This window comes from Giraffa tippelskirchi, chromosome 12, assembly GCF_054371585.1.
Source record: "Giraffa tippelskirchi isolate mGirTip1 chromosome 12, T2T-mGirTip1v1.2.pri, whole genome shotgun sequence".
Taxonomy (NCBI): Eukaryota; Metazoa; Chordata; class Mammalia; order Artiodactyla; family Giraffidae; genus Giraffa; species Giraffa tippelskirchi.
In genome coordinates this window covers 22,430,253-22,450,001 of record NC_137286.1, presented here as the reverse complement: position 1 = coordinate 22,450,001, position 19,749 = coordinate 22,430,253, and the positions used below count along the sequence as shown (strand labels likewise).

Genomic DNA, 19,749 nt, shown 5'->3' with positions numbered 1-19,749 from the left:
AGAACAAGTTCTATGATGATTCTTATCTTAATGTACCATATCTTTATCAACCATTAAAATACTGGGAATAGATAGATATAAAAATGATGGAGCTTGTGTCATTTTCTTGGTTATAACTGAGAAGAAACATCTTTCAATGTTTACTGGCTATTTGGATTTTCTTTTCTAAGAAGTACCTGTATATATTTTTTGCCTTTATGTTGAGCTTTTAGTCTTTTCCTCATTGACTGTAGAGATTCTTCATATATTCTGGATACAAATGCACTGCTGGTTATAAGCTTTGCAAATATTTCTACCCAGGCAATGGGTTATCTTTTTCAATCTTTTTGATGACCTTTTAAACAAAATTTCACATTTTAATGTGGTTGAATTTATCATCTTTCCTTTATAATACTGTATATGTTTCTTGTGTTTCCCCCACTTTGAGTGAAACGATATGTTTTCTTTTAAAATTTGAAATTTTGCTTTTGTTGCTAAACTACCTTTAATTCATTTTCATGTGTGATTAAAGTATGGGTCTAATTTTAATTCTTTGCGTATGGATAGGTAATCTCACTGTTTATTACATACTTCATTGTTTTCCCACTAATCAGCAATTCCATCTCTTTTTTATACCAAATATCCACATATGTGCTGGCTTGTTTTTAGCTTTTTTTTCATTTGTTCCAGTGGTTGGTTTGGCTCCTCTTGCACCAGTTTCACACTTTCTCTTTTTACAGCTTTCATTCTAGTAAGTTGATGACTCAATAGCCTAATAATTTTACCTTGCTCTTTTCCTTCTTACAGTTGTTATTATTATTAATTTTATTTGTTGTTTCGTAACAGCTTTTTAAAAATTACTTTTTTACTTTTTATTTTCTGCTGCTGCATAGAAAAGTGAGTTTCATATATTGATACTATATCCAACCATGTTACCCTTTCTTAATTGAGTGTAAATAATATAAATAAATCATCATATAAATAATAATGTGATCTGTGAATAATGCCGCAGTGAAAGTGATGTATGTATTCTTGGAACCCTTGGTGAAGTTCAGTTGACCATACATGCATTCGTTTATTTTTAAGGCTCTCTATTTCTGTTCCATTGGTCTAAGTTTTATTCTGGTACCATATTGTTATAATTGCTGTAGTTTTATAATATGTTTTAAAATTAGGAAATGTGAGGCCTCCTCACATTTGTTTTTCTTTCTCAAAATTGTTTTGACTACTTGGGGTCCTTTGTATTTCCATATGAATTTTAGGATTGTTTTTTCTATTGCTGTTAAAAAAGTCATTGGAATTTTGATAGAGGTTACATTGATTTTTTAAATTGCTTTGGGTAGTATGGACATTTTAACAATAATAAGTCTTCCAATCCATGAACATGGGCTCTCTTTCCACTTATTTGTGTTTTCCTTTATTTCTTTCATCAGTGTTTTATATTGTCAGTATACAAGTCTTTCACTTTAGTTTATTCCTAAGTATTTTATTGTTTTAGATACTCTTGTAAATGAGATTTTTAATTTCCCATATCTCCTTAATTGTATCAGTTTTTGCTTTATATATATGTGTGTATATATATATATAGAGAGAGAGACGGAGACAGAGAGAGAGTCTGTATTAGCACACATATATTAAAATTTTTGTATTTTTAATGAGTATAACATTTTAACCTTTTTTTTTTTTAATAAATTTATTTATTTTAGTTGGGGGCCAATTACTTTACAATATTGTAGTGGTTTTCGCCACACATTGACATGAATCAGCCATGGGTCTGCAACATTTTATCCTTTTTTTAATACCGTTCTGACTCTGTAACAGTGATTTTTGCCTTAAAGTCTATTTTGTCTTGACAGTTAAAGCAGGTACCCTAGTTTTATTTGGCTTGGCATCTGCCTAATAAAAGGTTTTTTCATTCTTTATTTTTTTCCTCTTTCAACTTTTTTCTGGCCTTGTATTTTAGGTGTATTACTTATAAATAACATATACCTTGATTTAACATAAAACTATTCTAACAATTTTTGTCTTTTAACTGATAAATTTAGTCCAATTATTTTGATATTTAAGTCCAACCTATCCTGTGTTTTTAATTTGTTCTGCTTTATCCTTTTTTAAAATTCTCTCCTGACCTTTTTTTGATAAGTATGTGTGATTTATTGAGTTTTAAAATTACATCAGAAATGTATATCCTCTATTTCTATTTTATTGATTACCTCCACACTTTCCATTTCTGTATTTTAAAGATTATCTTAAATTTTCAGTATGCATACCTCCATTAGTAGAATCTAAATATCAATCAATAGTTCTGTCCTCCTCGATAGAATTTGTATATAAAGGACCTTAGAGCTCTTAACTGCAGTTACTCCCTCCCAAATTGCAAGTTATAGTTGTTCATTATTTCTTACCTTTCATACTTTAGATGAGACATTACTTTGATCTCATAGATTTAGTTCTGTTTAGGTTTATCCATATTTTATTAATACTAGTTACTTGTTCACTGTTTTTTTGTTTTTTTTTTTTATAAATTTATTTATTTTAGTTGGGGGCTAATTACTTTACAATATTGTAATAGTTTTTGCCATACATTGACATGAATCAGCCATGGGTTTACATGTGTTCCCCTTCCCGGACCCCCCACCCACCTCCCTCCCCATCCCATCCTTCTGAATCATCCCATTGCCCCGGCCCTGAGCCCTTGTCACATGCATCGAACATGGAATGGTGCTCTGTTTCACATATGACAATACACATGTCTCAATGCCATTCTCCCAGAACGTCCCACCCTCACCTTCTCCCTCAGAGTCCATAAAATTGTTCCATGCATCTGTGTCTCTTATTCTGTCTCGCATGTAGGGTTATCGTTACCATCTTTCAAATTCCATATATATGCATTAGTATACTGTATTGTTGTTTTTCTTTCTGGCTTACTTCACTCTGTATAATGGGCTCCAGTTTCATCCATCTCAGTAGAACCGATTCAAATGTATTTTTTTTAATGGCTGAGTAATATTCCATTGTGTATATGTACCACAGCTTCCTTATCCATTCGTCAATTAATTAATTTGTCTATATCAGATCTTAGTTGTGGCATGTGGTATCTTCACTGCTGCATGCAGGATCTTTCTCTAGAGGGTATGGGATCAGTAGTTGCCACACGCAGGCTTAGTTGCCCCGAGGCACATGGGATCTTAGTTCCCTAACCCAGGATCAAACCTTCATCCCCTGCATTGGAAGGTGGATTCTTAACAATTGGACCACCCGTGCAGCCCCTTGTTCACTCTTTTTGAGTTGCAACTCTTCCCTGCAGGTTTATGTTTTGCTTTTTTGAAGAATATCCTAGGCATTCCTTCCCTGAAAGTCTTTTAGTTTAGTTTTTATTTGTTCAAAAATAGCTTTATTTGTAAACATTGTGGAAGAACAGTTTAGGGGGTTATAACATTCTAAGATGACAATTATTTCCAGTTAATATTTTTAGGATCTTGTTTTCCACAGTCTGTGCTAGAAGCCTACAGTTATTTTAGATAATTTTTTTCCCTTCCCCTCACTGGGTGCAAAAACTCTTCTCTTTGTTCTTTAGTTTCTGTACTGTGTGTCTCCACAAGATTATTTTTCTCTCCTGACTTGGATTTGTTGTGACTTCTGCATCTCAGAATCTGTTTTCCATTAATTCTGTTTTATGTTTTTTTGTTTGTTTTTTTGGCCACGGGGCACGTGGGATCTTAGCTCCCCGACCAGGGATCAAACCTGCACCGCCTGCATTGTGAGGCGAAATCTTATCCACTGGACTGGCAGGGAAGTCCCTCAATTAATCCTGAAAATTTCTCAGCTGTAAACTCTTCTGGTATTGCCTCTCTTCCATTGTCTTTACTTCCATCTTCTGGAACTCTAATAAGTCATATGTAAGTCCTCATTCTGTCTTTCATACTGCTCAATAGTTAATCCATATTTTTATTCAATAAGTCATTATCAGACATTCTTCAGAGCCTAATTCTGCTGCTTCTTATTTCTGCCAAACCTCACAGTTTGTTTCCTTATTTCATGATTCTGGAGGCTTTATTGGTAGGGATTCTGTGAGCCTTGGACAGAAGACGTAGCTCTTTAGATTGTGTGTATGTGTGTGCGTGCATATGCTCAGTCATTTCTGACTCTTTGCAACCCTGTGAACTGTAGCCCTCCAGGCTCCTCTGTTCATGGGTTTCTCCAAGCAGGAATACTGGAGTGGGTTGCCATTTCCTCCTCCAGGGGATCTTCCCAACCCAGGGATTGAACCGTGTCTCTTGCATCTCCTACATTGGCAGGCAGGTTCTTCACCACTGTGCCACCTGGGAAGCCCCCTTCAAATAGTATCTGCTTTTTTTTCTGCTGAGTTGTTTTAGCCAGATATCCTCATCTGCTACCAGCACATGACTGCTTTAGTTTTTTGGCTTGGGATTTTCTGTGTTTAAATCTCAGATATGTAGAAATCAGACCTGAGATGCTGTATGTTCAGGGAAAACTTTTTTCTCCATTTACGCTCTATGCTGAGACAGATTTTCCTCAGGTTTAAGTCAGCCTTTTCATAAAATGTAGTAGTAACCCTTCAGAACCATGCAGGGATCTGTTACCTCCAAGATCTTTCTCTTTTAACCAAATAGCCACTAAAAACCATGCCTCCTCTGTTCAGTAACCAGCAAATACCCTCAAGGAAACCACAGTTTCAGTATCAGGTTAGCATACTGGTTTCTAGCTCCTTGTTTATGTTTGATCCTTAGAGATATCTCTTATTTTCTTGAGAGATTAGCTGTATCTTTAAAAAGATTTTGTGGTATTCTATCTAGAATGTCTAGATGTGTTGGGAGTTTTATTCAGTTTTGTTTTTTGTGAATATCTAGTGCACTACATTGCCATAAATAAAAGCCAACAAGATAGAGTCAAGTAATGTTTTTTATGTAGGCAATTGTATTGATATTCTTTCTCTTCCATCATTTTTCAGCTTTGAAAGTCCTTGCTTCTTCATAGAGATGCTGAATATTTACCTCAATTTCTTCTGGTTTAGTTATGGCTTGATGTTTTAAATGTTTAATATATAATTACTATTATAATTAATCTCTTTAATTATATAATTAATCTGAAAATACTCACCAGTAGTTCAAGAGCATTTTAAATAGGAAGTAGAAGGTGAATAGGAACTTTAAATATTTAGAGTGTTATGTGTTTTACATTCACTCTCATTTTAATCCTTACAATAATTTTGCAGAATAGGAATTGTCTTGATTGTTATGAATGGGTTAACAAAGACTCAGAGAGGTTAAGTAATTTGCTTGGGAGTCACACAGTTAGTAAGCAGCAGAACAAGGATTGAAATCCTTTGTTTGATTTTTCTAGTTATTTATGTAGTTTAATGTTAAATCTGAACTTTGTTATACAGGGCTTTGTATCTGCTTATTCCTTAGTTCTTCATTTGACTCATATATTAATAATGGAAATAACCCGAGGAGTGAGGGAAGTGGGAAGAAGGAAAACACACTGCCAGTTGTCAGAATAAAAGTTTGATTAGCAACAGATAGAAAAGAGGGGCCAGGACCAGAGACTAGACAGGTTCACGCAGGTATACACACAGAGAGTGTGCCAAAAACCACAGAGGCAATCAAGGCAGCAGATGGTTTGTGTCAAATTAAGGAAGAAAATCATATTTATAGAATACTATAATGTGCCTGAAACACTAAGGTGGGTAGAGATGCTTTATTTAGGTTATCTCATTTAAGCCTCCCCATAGAGCTGGAAATGAGTTTTAAGATGTGATGGCAGGTGGTAGCAAGGTTTCAGCCAGGCCCTTAGGGTTCAGGGTTAGCATTCCTATTTTTAAAAATTGTTGAGAGCTCTTCAGAGCTCTGATTTTTTTTGGTTTTCAATTCATTTGATTGTTTTTTTCTGGTTATAACATTAATAAGTGTTTGATGAGAAAACTTGAGAAATAAGTCTAAAGAAGAGAGTAAAAGCAACCATAATCTACTAAGCAAAAGTAATTACTGTTAATAAGTGTGCGTGCATGCTCAGTCGCTCAGTCGTATGCAACTCTTTGTGATCCCATGAACTGTAACCCACCAGGTTCCTCTGTGCATGGGATTTCCCAGGCAAGAATACTGGAGTGGGTTGTCATTTCCTTCTTCAGGGGATCTTCCCAACCCAGGAATCAAACCCGAATCTCCAGCATGCAGGCAGATTCTTTGTCAGTGAGCCACCCAGGAAGCCCTAAGTGTGTGTATGTTTGTCTAATTGTTTTTCACATAGCTGGTGTGACTCTATGTATACTGTTTGTATCCTAAGATTTTTATAAGCAGCATTTCATAAGCATATCCTATTGCTCTAAATATTTTTTTATTAAAGGGTCATTTTGTGTTTTATTGTTTATTTTTAAAAATTAGAAGATGGTTCTTTTAAGGCACTAGCCTGCCATCTTCTTGATCAGCTGGCCCCCCAAAAAAGTCTCTTTCTTGCCTCAGCCCCTTGTCTCTCAGATTCATTGGCCTGTTGTGCAGCGAGCAGATCAAGCTTAGACTCAGATCAATTTAGCTTAGCCAACCAGGAACTTGCTACTCATGGCTAGCTGATCCTAATCAAGGAATACTGGGGCAAGACCCTAGCAGCTGCTGGGACCATTTGTCCTGAGGTTCTTTCCTTCAAGATTCCCTGCAATGGCCTGGCTGCCCCCAGTTCTTGGCAGTTGAGAAAAGGAACAGACAAACTTCTACTAGTTGATAGACTCAGATTTTGTTTGTAGGGATTCATTAATGACAAACCCAGCCCTGTGTGAGATAGGTCTATAATCTCTTCAGAAACTCGACATCTTCCAGCTCAGTTCAAAACTGAGTGAGCATCCAGCAACCACTGGCTCATTCACTGCTTTGATGAGGTTTCAGCTTTGGAACCCAGAACAATAGAGAGTTATGCACTTAAAGCTCAGAAAAGGATGCAGAACACTATGTGCAAGATCAAGCCATGAGCCTTTGGAGTGGGAGCACTGACTCCAAGACCCTAGGCTACCAGAGAACTAACCCTAGGTGGTATCAAATAGTGAGGACTCACACAAAGGAAACCTCTGGAATACAAGACCCTGCATCACCCATCCACCAGTAGCACCCTGTGCAGGACGCCTCACCTAAACAAACAAAACAAAAATATAAACCAAATCATCAGCAGACAGGAGCACCAACTCACCCAGCCTTGCCCATCTGAGGAAAAAGAAACAAACAAACACGCAGCACAAATCTCACCCTGTACGAAGCTTACACAAACCACTGGACCAAACTTAGGTGGGCAGAAACCAAAAGGAAGAAAGAATTCAACCATGAAGCCTGGGAAAAGGAGACCTCAAGCATAATAAGTTAAAAAAAATAATGAAAAGGCAGAGAAATACCACATGAAGGAACAAACTAGAAACAAAGAAGTCCAAATAAATGAAGAGGAAACAGGCAAACTACCTGAAAAAGAATTCAGAATAATGATAGTAAAGATGATCAAAAATCTTGAAAACAAAATAGAGAAAATGCAAGAATCAATTAACAAAGACCTAGAAGAATTAAAGAATAAACATGCAGAGACAAACAACACAATTACTGAAATTAAAAATACTCTAGATGGAATTAGTAGCAGAATGTCTGAAGCAGAAGAATGAATCAGTGAGCTGGAAGATAAAATGGTGGAAATAACTTCTGAAGAGCAGAATAAAGTAAAAAGAATGAAAAGAACTGAGGATAGTCTCAGAGACCTCTGGGACCATATCAGATGCACCAACATTTGAATTATAGAGGTCCCAGAAGAAGAAGAGAAAAAGAAAGGGTATGAGAAAATTTTTCAAGAGATTATAGTTGAAAATTTCCCCAACATGGAAAAGGAAATAGTCAATCAAGTCCAAAGGGCACAAAGAGTCCCATACAGGATAAACCCAAGGAGAAACATGCCAAGACACATACTGATCAAACTGACAAAGACCAAACACAAAGAAAGAATATTAAAAGCAGCAAGGGAGAAGCAACAAGTAACATACAAGGAAAACCCCATATGCTTAACAGCTGATCATTCAGCAGAAACTCTGCAGGCCAGAAGGGAATGGCAAGATATATTTAAAGTACTGAAAGGGAAAAATCTACAACCAAGGTTACTGTACCCAAAAAGGATCTCGTTCAAAATTGATGGAGAAGTAAAATGCTTTTCAGACAAGCAAAAGTTAAGGGAATTCAGTACCACCAAACTAGCTTTACAACAAATGTTAAAGGGACTCATATAGTCAAGAAATATAAGAGAAGAAAAAAGATCTACAAAATCAACCCCAAACAATTAAGAAAATGGCATAGGAACATATATATCAATAATTACTTTAAATGTAAATGGATTAAATGCTCCAACCAAAAGACACAGACTGGTGAATGGATACAAAAACAAGACCCATACATAAGCTGTCACCAAGAAACCCACTTCAGACCTAAAAACACATATAGACTGAAAGTGAGAGGATGGAAAAATATATTCTATGCAAATGGGAAGCGAAAGAAAGCTGGAGTAGCAATCCTCGTGTCAGACAAAATAGACCTTAAAATAAAGAAGACTACAAGAGATAAGGAAGGACACTACATAATGATCAAGGGATCAATCCAAGAGGAAGACATAACAATTGTAAATATCTGTGCACCCAACATAGGAGCACCACAATGCTATGACACTAGATATCAGTTACAAGAAAAAAACCTGTAAGAAACACAAACACATGGAGATTAAACAACACGTTTCTAAATAACCAACAGATTACTGAAGAAATCAAAAGGGAAATAAAAAAATTTCTAGAAACAAATGACAGTGAAAACACAACTCAAAACCTATGGGATGCAGCAAAAGCCGTTCTAAGAGGGAAGCTAATAGCAATACAATCCTTCAAGAAACAAGAAAAACATCGAATAGACAGCCTAACTTTACACCTAAAACAACTGGAAAAAGAAGAACAAAAAAACCCCAAAATTAGTAGAAGGAAAGAAATCATAAAGATCCGAGCAGAAATAAATGAAAAAGAAATGAAAGAAAAAATAGTAAAGATTAATAAAACTAAAAGCTGGTTCTTTGAGAAGATAAACAAAATTGGCAAACCTTTAGCCAGACTCATCAAGAAAAAAAGAAGAATCAAATCAACAAATTTAGAAATGAAAAAGGAGACATTACAACAAACAGTACAGAAATACAAAGGATTATGAGACTATTATGAACAACTATATGGCAATAAAATGGATAACCTGGAAGAAATGGATGGATTCTTAGAAAAGTTCAATTTTCCAAGACTGAACCAGAAAGAAATTATGAACAACCCAATTACAAGCACTGAAATTGAAGCTGTGATCAAAAATCTCCCAAAAAACAAAAGCCCAAGGCCAGATAGCTTCACAGGAGAATTCTGTCAAACATTTAGAGAAGAGCTAATGCCTATCCTTCTAAAACTCTTTCAAAAAATTGCAGAGGAAGGAACACTTCGAAACTCATTCTACGAGGCCACCATCACCTAATACCAAAACCAGACAGAGACAACACAAAAAAAGAAAACTACAGGCCAATATCCCCTTCTCCTCCTGCCCTCAATCTTTCCCAGCATCAGGGTCTTTTCAAATGAGTCAGCTCTTCGCATCAGGTGGCCAAAGTATTGGAGTTTCAGCTTCAACATCAGACCTTCCAGTGAACACCCAGGACTGATCTCCTTTAGGATGGACTGGTTGGATCTCCTTGCAGTCAACGCGACTCTCAAGAGTCTTCTCCAACGCCACAGTTCAAAGGCATCAATTCTTCGGTGCTCAGCTTTCTGAGCAACTCTCTTTCTGTCCAACTCTCACATCCATACATGACTACTGGAAAAACCATAGCCTTGACTAGACGGACCTTTGTTGGCAAAGTAATGTCTCTGCTTTTTAATATGCTATCTAGGTTGGTCATAACCTTCCTTTCAAGGAGTAAGCGTCTTTTAATTTCATGGCTGCAATCACCATCTGCAGTGATTTTGGAGCCCCCTAAAATAAAGTCTCTCACTGTTTCCACTGTTGCCCATTTATTTGCCATGAAGTGATGGGACCAGATGCCATGATCTTAGTTTTCTGAATGTTGAGCTTTAAACCCATGATCAAGTTGGGTTTATTCCAGGGATGCAAGGATACTTCAATATATGAAAATCGATCAATGTGATACACCATATTAACAAATTGAAAGATAAAAACCATATGATAATCTCAATAGATGCAGAAAAAGCCTTGACAAAACTCAGCACCCATTTATGATTAAAACTCTTCAAAAAATGGGCATAGGAGGAACCTACCTCAACATAGTAAAAGCCATATATGATAAGCCTACAGCAAACATTATTCTCAATGGTGAAAAACTGAAAGCATTCCCCCTGAGATCAGGAACAAGACAAGGGTGTCTACTTTCACCACTATTATTCAACATAGTTCTGGAAGTCCTAGCTATAGCAATCAGAGAAGAAAAAGAAAAGAAATCCAGATCGGAAAAGAAGAATTAAACCTCTCACTGTTTGCAGATGACATGTTACTTTACATAGAAAACCTTTAAGGTAGTATCAGAAAATTACTAGAGCTAATCAGTGAATTTCTCAAAGTTGCAGGATACAAAAATCAATCAATCAAAGTTGCAGGATGCAGAAATCACTTGCATTTCTATATACTAACAATGAAAAATCAGAGAAATTAGGGAATCAATCCTATTCACCATTGCAACAAAAAGAATTGAATATCTAGGAATAAACTTACCTACGGAGACAAAAGAACTGTACGCAGAAAATTATAACACACTAATGAAAGAAATCAAAGACGACATAAACAGATGGAGAGATATACCATGTTCCTGGGTAGGAAGAAGCAATATTGTGAAAATGACTATACTACCAAATGCAATCTACAGATTCAGTGTGATCCCTATCAAATTACCAGTAGAATTTTTCACAGAACTAGAATAAAAAATTTCACGATTCATATGGAAACACAACAGACCGTGAATAGCCAAAGCAGTCTTGAGAAAGAAGAATGGAGCTGGAGGAATCAACCTTCCTGACTTCAGATTATACTACAAAGCTACAGTCATCAAATAGTGTGGTACTGGCACAAAAACAGAAATATAATAAACCAATAGAACAAGATAGAAAGCCGAGAAAGAAACCCATGCACCTATGGGTACCTTACTTTTGACAAAGGAGACAAGAATATACAATGGGGCACAGATAACCTCTTCGATATATGGTGCTGGGAAAACTGGGCAGCTACATGCAAAAGAGTGGAATTGGAACACTTCCTAACACCATACACCAAGATAAACTCAAAATGGATTAATGATGTAAATGTGAGATGAGAAACTATAAAACTTTTAGAGGAAAACATAGGCAGAACACTCGATGACATAAATCAAAGCAAGATCCTCTATGACCCACCTCCTAGAGTAAAGGAAATAAAAACAAAAGTAAATAAGTGGGACCTAATTAAACTTAAAAACTTTTGCAAGCAAAGGAAACTATAAGCAAGATGAAAAGACAGCCCTCAAAATGGAAGAAAATAATAGCAAATGAAACAACAGACAAAGGATTAATTTCCGAAATATACAAGCAGCTCATACAACTCAATTCCAGACAAATAAACAACCCAATCAAAAAGTGGGGAAAAAGCCTAAACAGAAATTTCTCCGAAGAAGACATACAGATGGCTAACAAACACATGAAAAGATGCTCAACATCGTTCATTATTCAGTTCAGTTCAGTTCAGTCACTCAGTCGTGTCCGACTCTTTGCGACCCCATGAACCGCAGCACACCAGTCCTCCCTGTCCATCACCAATTCCCGGAGTCCACCCAAACCCATGTCCATTGAGTCGGTGATGCCATCCAGCCATCTCATCCTCTGTCGTCCCCTTCTCCTCCTCCCCCCAATCCTTCCCAGCATCAGGGTCTTTTCCAATGAGTCAACTCTTTGCATGAGGTGGCCAAAGTATTGAAGTTTGAGCTTCAACATCAGTCCTTCCAGTGAACACCCAGGACTGATCTCCTTTAGGATGGACTGGTTGGGTCTTCTTGCAGTCCAAGGGACTCATTATTAGAGAAATGCAAATCAAAACCACATTGAGCTATTACTTCACACGGGTCAGAGTGACCCTCGTCAAAAAGGCTACAAACAATAAATGCTGGAAAGAGTGTGGAGTAAAGAGAATGCTCTTGCACTGTTGGTGGGAATGTAAATTGATACAGCCACTATAGAAGACGGTAAGGAGATTCCTTAAAAAACTAGGAATAAAACCAGAATAAAACCAGCATATGACCCAGCAATCCCACTCCTAGGCATATCCAAAACTGAAATAGACACATGTATCCCATTGTTCATAATAGCACATTTGCAATAGCTAGAACGTGGAAGCAACCTAGATGTCCATTGACAGATGAATGGAAAAAGAAGTTGTGGTACATATACACAATGGAATATTACTCAGCCATAAAAAGGAACACATATGAATCACTTCTGCTGAGGTGGATGAACCAAGAACCTATTATACAGAGTGAAGTGAATCAGAGAGAGAAATATAAATATCATATTCTAATGCACATATAGAATCTAGAAAAATGGTACTGAATAATTTATTTACAGGGCAGCAGTGGAGAAACAGACATGGAGTATAGACTTATGGACATGGGGAGAGGGCAGGAGAGGGTTAGATGTATGGAAAGAGTAACATGGAAACTTACATTACCATATGTAAAATAGAGAGCCAACAGGAATTTGCTGTATGGCTCAGGAAACTCAAACAGGGGCTCTGTATCAACCTAGAGGGGTGGGATGGTGAGGGAGATGGGAGGGAAGTTCAAAAGGGAGAGGATATATGTATACCTATGGCTGATTCATGTTGAGGTTTGACAGAAAACAACAAAATTCTGTAAAGCAATTATCCTTCAATAAAAAAATAAAAAGAAAAAAATTTTTTCTTCTAGTTTTATGAAGATGTAACTGACATATAGCACTGTGTAAGTTTGAAGTGTGCATCATAGTGATTTAATTTACAGGCATCATGATATCATAAGTTTAATGGGCATCCATCATCTCATTTATATACAAAATTTAAAAATAGAAAAATAAATTTTTCCTTGAGATGAAAACTCTTAGGATTTATTCTTAACAACTTTCGTATATAATACACGGTGGTGTTAATTATATTAATCATGTTGTACTTGTTTATTTTTTTGTTGTACTTGTTTATTTAACTGGAAGTTTGTACCTTTTGATGGCCTTCAACCAGTTTTCCTCTCCCTAAATACTCTTTTAAAAATCTGTTTTTACTGGGTAATGTGTGTACATATTTCTGAAAGCACAGGCTTATAATGCAAAACAGCAGTCTCACTCCTATCTCTGTGTTCTACATGCAAGCAGCAATTGTCTATCTAAATCTTTCATCTACTGCTTCTGGAGTTTAGCCTCATTTCTAAATAATATCAGTTTTGAATAGTACCTTTTGAAAGCTGAGGATTCCATAATAGTTTCCCTCATCTCATTCTTCTAATATTGTTATATCACAATTTTTGTTTTTGTTGTAACAATAACTGTTTTTTACCGACCCCAGAGTTATGCTTTGCTTAAACTTCCCTTCTTGTAAACTATTTTTTTTTTTTACCTTGGAATTAATTGTTTCATTTATTGTTTGTTAGTTTTCTCTTATTTATCAGTTCTCTCCAGAGACTCCAGCAGATTTATGAAAACCCCCAGTGACATTTTCCACATGGTCAGATGCATCAGGTAATCCATGAGACCCGTTTTCTCCATCCTGGGAGCAAGTCTTCCATCCCTGGACCTGTTCCTTTCTGCTCCATCCTTTAGATACTTTCTATGCCAGTTGCATCTCTTCACAAGTAAAGTAATTCCCTTTACTTCTTTCCCTGCTATAATCTTGTCTTCTTTTTTCAGTTTTGTTGAGTAGCTTCTTGGGAAAAAGTGTATAGAAGTTAGTTGTTTGAGACTTCTTGTATTGGTTATCTATTGCTTTATACAAAATTTAGTCACTTGAAACAGTAATCAGCATTTTATTTTGCAGTCTCTATGGTCAGGAATTGGGAGCAAATTAGCTGGGTGGTTCTGGCTCAGGGAATCACATGAAATTGCAGTGAAGAGGTCAGCCTGGGAAGCAGTTATTTGAAGGCTTGCCTGGGGCTGCAGGAGCTGCTTCTGCGGTGATTGACTTAAAGACTGGCAGATTGTTGCTGGTTGTTGGTTGGAAGCCTTATTGCCAGAGGCCTCTCCACAGGCTGACTGAGGGCCCCCATGACCTTGTGACTAGCTTCTCCCAGAGTGACTGGTTCACAAGAGCAAGACAGAAGCGACAGTGTTTTTAATAACCTAGATTTCTGCCACATTCTGTTCCTTACAGATGAGTCATTAAGTCCTGCCCACTTTCAAGGGGACAGGAATTAGGGGCTACGTTTTGAAGGGAGGCATGTCAAAGATTTATTGGACATGTTTTAAAACCCTTACATCTTTCATGTCCAGAACCATCTTTTAACTTACCCTTCAAAGTATGGAATTCTAGATGGTAAGTAATGATGTTTCCTCAGAATTTTGAAGGCATTTTCCCATTGTCTTCTAGCTTCCAGTATTGCTTTGAGAAGCCTGTCATCATTATGAATCCTGATCCTCTGTACATGACCTGTTTTCTTCCTGAATAGCTGTAAGATGTTTTCTTTATCCTTGATGCTATGGAACAGCAAGGTGATATGTGTGTCTCTTTTCAATCATGTGAATACTCAGCGGAACATTTATATCAGGAAACATATCTTTTGTTCTGAGAAGTTTCTTATATTGTTTCTTCTCCATTATTTTCTATTTTCTCATTTTGGAACTCTTATTGGTTAGCTGCTGAACCTCCAAGATTGATCTTTGAATTTTCTTATATTTCATATATATATTATATTATTACATATTATGTAGATCTTATATATTATATTTTTATGGTACTTCCCTCCACTTCCTCCCTTCATTCTTATTTTATTCTTTTTAAGAGTGTATTCAACTTTCTTTTCCAATCCTTTTACTAAATATTTTATTTCCATTTTGTATTTAATTTCCAAGAGCTCTTATGTCCTCTGATTACCCGTTTTTTATATTTTTTTTAACTCCTGTTCTTTTCTCATGGGTGTAATCTCATCCCTTTATGGGTGTTAAATGCAGTTGTTTTGAACTTTTTTTCTGTATCTTGACTTGTTTCTGTTTCTTTATACTTCTTTTTTGTTCATTTGTCTCTGTGTCTTTCATTTTGATGCTTTTCACAAATAACTAGCCACCTTTGGCCATCATTCATATCTAGGAGTAAGTCAATAAAATCTGCCTGTGTGCAGAGCTTGTCAGCTGCTGAGCTCTAGAAGTTTTCTTCTCACTGGTGAGCTTTTTTCTCTTTAGGGCTTTCCATGTATTTTCCCCTATCCAGACCCTTCTTCATTTCTTTCTAGATTTGGAAGTATGACTCAGACTTTTTGAATAGTCCGCCTTTCAAATTCTTTCTTTACAGAGTGCCTGCGTTTGTATAGTGTACATAATGCAGATCTTGGGGTTCTGTCTCAGTTTAGTTATCATGTTCAGAGGTTATGGCATGGCATTGTGCTCCTTCCTTTGTTTGATAACTATAAGTGTAGCTTGTTGATTTATTTTTACATGTTTTCTGTTTACTTCATTATGTCTTTGGGAAGAGAAATATGATCTGGATTCACTTGTAATTTTACTGTAGCAGTTTTTCCCTACTTTTTGAATTCTGAATGTTTGTTATCTGCAGAGTAGTAGTATGGATGTCGGAGAAGGCAATGGCACCCCACTCCAGTACTCTTGCCTGGAAAATCCCATGGATGGAGGAGCCTGGTAGGCTGCAGTCCATGGGGTCGCTGAGAGTTGGACACGACTGAGCGAGTTCACTTTCACGCGTTGGAGAAGGAAATGGCAACCCACTCCAGTGTTCTTGCCTGGAGAATCCCAGGGATTGGTGAGCCTAGTGGGCTTTCGTCTATGGGGTCGCACAGAGTTGGCCACGACTGAAGCGACTTAGCAGCAGCAGCAGCAGCAGTATGGATGTACAATGATTTATGTAGCCAGTACTCTGTTATTGGATTTTACTTTGTTCCTGGTTTTATGCATTACAAGTATTGCTGCTGTAGGCATCCTTTTCCATGCAACATTGGCCAAGGCTGTTATTTCTTTAGGATGGAATCCTCAGCTCAATTACTAGATCAAAGGATATAGTCAGTGAAGTCCTTAATACTTATTTGTAAGTTACTTTCTAAATTGTTGAGTTGGTTTATATTCTCTGTATCACTTGGCATTGTTTATTTATTTTAAATTAATTTGTTTATTTTAATTGGAGGCTAATTACTTTACAATATTGTAGTGGTTTTTGCCGTACTTTGGCATGAACCAGCCATGGGTGTACATGTGTCCCCCATCCTGAACCCCCCTACCACCTCCCTCCTCATCCCATCCCTCAGGATTGTCCCAGTGCACCGGCTTTGAGTGCTCTGTTTCATGCATCAAACTTGGACTGGTGATCTATTTCACATATGGTAATATCCATGTTTCAGTGCTATTGTCTCAAATCATCCCACCCTCGTCTTCTCCCACAGAGTCCAAAAGTCTGTTCTGTATATCTATGTCTCTTTTGCTGTCTCACATATAGGCTTGTCATTACCATCTTTCTAAATTCCATATATATGTGTTAGTATACTGTATTGGTGTTTTTCTTTCTGACTTCACTCTGTATAATTGGCTCCAGTTTCATCCACCTCATTAGAACTGATTCAAATGCATTCGTTTTAATAGCTGAGTAATATTCCATTGTGTATATGTGCCACACCTTTTTTATCCATTTGTCTGCTGATGGACATCTAGGTTGCTTCCATGTCCTAGCTATTGTAAACAGTGCTGCGATGAACATTGGGGTACACGTGTCTCTTTCAGTTCTGGTGTCCTCAGTGTGTGTGCCCTGCAGTGGGATTGTTGGGTCATATGGCAGTTCTATTTCCAGTTTTTTAAGGAATCTCCACACTGTTCTCCGTAGCAGCTGTACTAGCTTGCATTCCGACCAACAGTGTAAGAGGGTTCCCTTTTCTCCACACCCTCTCCAGCATTTATTGTTTGTAGACTTTTTGATAGCACCCATTCTGACCAGCATGAGATGGTACCTCATTGTGGTTTTGATTTGCATTTCTCTGATAATGAGTGATGTTGAGCATCTTTTCATGTGTTTGTTAGCCATCTGTGTATCTTCTTTGGAGAAATGTCTGTTTAGTTCTTTGGCCCATTTATGATTGGGTCATTTATTTTTCTGGTAGGCGTTGTTTATTATAATTGAAAAGAATAAAACAGCTTTGCCAAGTGAAGAATAATATTATATACTGCACATTTTAATTTACACTTGTATTTGTCTGTCTGTCTCTTTTGGCTGTTTTTGGTAGTGAGTATGGACAGTATTTAGATTTTTCTTACTGATTTATCCATGCTTGTTTAATTTCATCTGATGGTTGTTAAGGTTTGTGATGTTGTGGATATTTTTATTGCTTCCTTCTTACCTTTGTTTGCTTTTTAATGTGTCTTTAATTTCTGTGTGCACACATAGTTTTTTAAAACATAACTTGTCCTTCAGATTTTTGTGCTTTGAAAAACTTTCTTTGTCCCAATGTTATTCACTATCTTTCCTTAATTCCTTTAAATTTCATTTTGTAAATTTAACTGTTTAGTCCATTAATTTTTTTGTTTCAGTTCAGTCGCTCAGTCGTGTCCGACTCTTTGCGACCCCATGAATTGCAGCACGCCAGGCCTCTCTGTCCATCACCAACTCCCGGAGTCTACCCAAACCCATGTCCATCGAGTCGGTGATGCCATCCAACCATCTCATCCTCTGTCGTCCCCTTCTCCTCCCGCCCCCAATCCTACCCAGCATTAGGGTCTTTTCCAATGAGTCAACCCTTCGCATGAGGTGCCCAAAGTATTGGAGTTTCAGCTTCAACATCAGACCTTCCAATGAACACCCAGAATTGATCTCTTTCAGAATGGATTGATTGGATCTCCTTGCAGTCCAAGGGACTCTCAAGAGTCTTCTCCAACACCACAGTTCAAAAGCATCAATTCTTCGGCGCTCAGCTTTCTTCACCATCCAACTCTCACATCCATACATGACCACTGGAAAAACCATAGCCTTGACTAGACGGACTTTTGTTGGCAAAGTAATGTCTCTGCTTTTAAATATGCTATCTAGGTTGGCCATAACCTTCCTTCCAAGGAGTAAGCGTCTTTTAATTTCATGGCTGCAATCACCATCTGCAGTGATTTTGGAGCCCAAAAAAATAAAGTCTGACGCTGTTTCCACTGTTTCCCCATCTATTTCCCATGAAGTGATGGGACCAGATGCCATGATCTTAGTTTTCTGAACGTTGAGCTTCAAGCCAACTTTTTCACTCTCCTCTTTCACCTTCATCAAGAGGCTCTTGAGTTCTTCTTCACTTTCTGCCATAAGGGTGGTGTCATCCACATATCTGAGGTTATTGATATTCTTCCCGGCCATCTTGATTCCAGCTTGTGTTTCTTCCAGCACAGCATTTCTCATGATGTACTCTGCATATAAGTTAAATAAGCAGGGTGACAATATACAGCCTTGACGTACTCCTTTTCCTATTTGGAACCAGTCTGTTGTTCCATGTCCAGTTCTAACTGTTGCTTCCTGACCTGCATACAGGTTTCTCAAGAGACAGGTCAGATGGTCTAGTATTCCCATCTCTTTCAGAATTTTCCACAGTTTATTGTGATCCACACAGTCAAAGGCTTTGGCATAGTCAATAAAGCAGAAATAGATGTTTTTCTGGAACTCTCTTGCTTTTTCGATGATCCAGCAGATATTGGCAATTTGATCTCTGGTTCCTCTGCCTTTTCTAAAATCAGCTTGAACATCTGGAAGTTCACGGTTCACGTATTGCTGAAGCCTGGCTTGGAGAATTTTGAGCATTACTTTACTAGCATGTGAGATGAGTGCAATTGTGCGGTAGTTTGAGCATTCTTTGGCATTGCCTTTCTTTGGGATTGGAACGAAGACTGACCTCTTCCAGTCCTGTGGCCACTGCTGAGTTTTCCAAATTTGCTGGCATATCGAGTGCAGCACTTTCACAGCATCACCTTTGAGGATTTGAAATAGCTCAACTGGAATTCCATCACCTCCACTAGCTTTGTTCATATTGATGCTTTCTAAGGCCCACTTGACTTCACATTCCAGGATGTCTGGCTCCAGGTGAGTGATCACACCATCGTGATTATCTGGGTCGTGAAGATCTTTTTTGTACAGTTCTTCTGTGTATTCTTGCCACCTTTTCTTAATATCTTCTGCTTCTGTTAGGTCCATACCATTTCTGTCCTTTATCGAGCCCATCTTTGCATGAAATGTTCCTTTGATATCTCTAATTTTCTTGAAGAGATCTCTAGTCTTTCCCAATCTGTTGTTTTCCTCTATTTCTTTGCACTGATCGCTGAGGAAGGCTTTCTTATCTCTCCTTACTATTCTTTGGAACTCTGCATTCAGATGGGAATATCTTTCCTTTTCTCCTTTGCTTTTCGCTTCTCTTCTCTTCCCAGCTATCTGTAAGGCCTCCTCAGACAGCCATTTTGCTTTTTTGCATTTCTTTTCCATGGGGATTGTCTTGATCCCTGTCTCCTGTACCATGTCACGAACCTCTGTCCATAGTTCATCAGGCACTCTG

General features: G+C 37.4%; 1 protein-coding gene across 3 annotated transcripts in view; it reads left to right on the top strand.

Moving 5' to 3' along the window:
• Positions 1-19,749, top strand: part of BRMS1L (BRMS1 like transcriptional repressor) — a 47,338-nt gene that overhangs the window by 10,153 nt on the left and 17,436 nt on the right. The window lies entirely within an intron of this gene.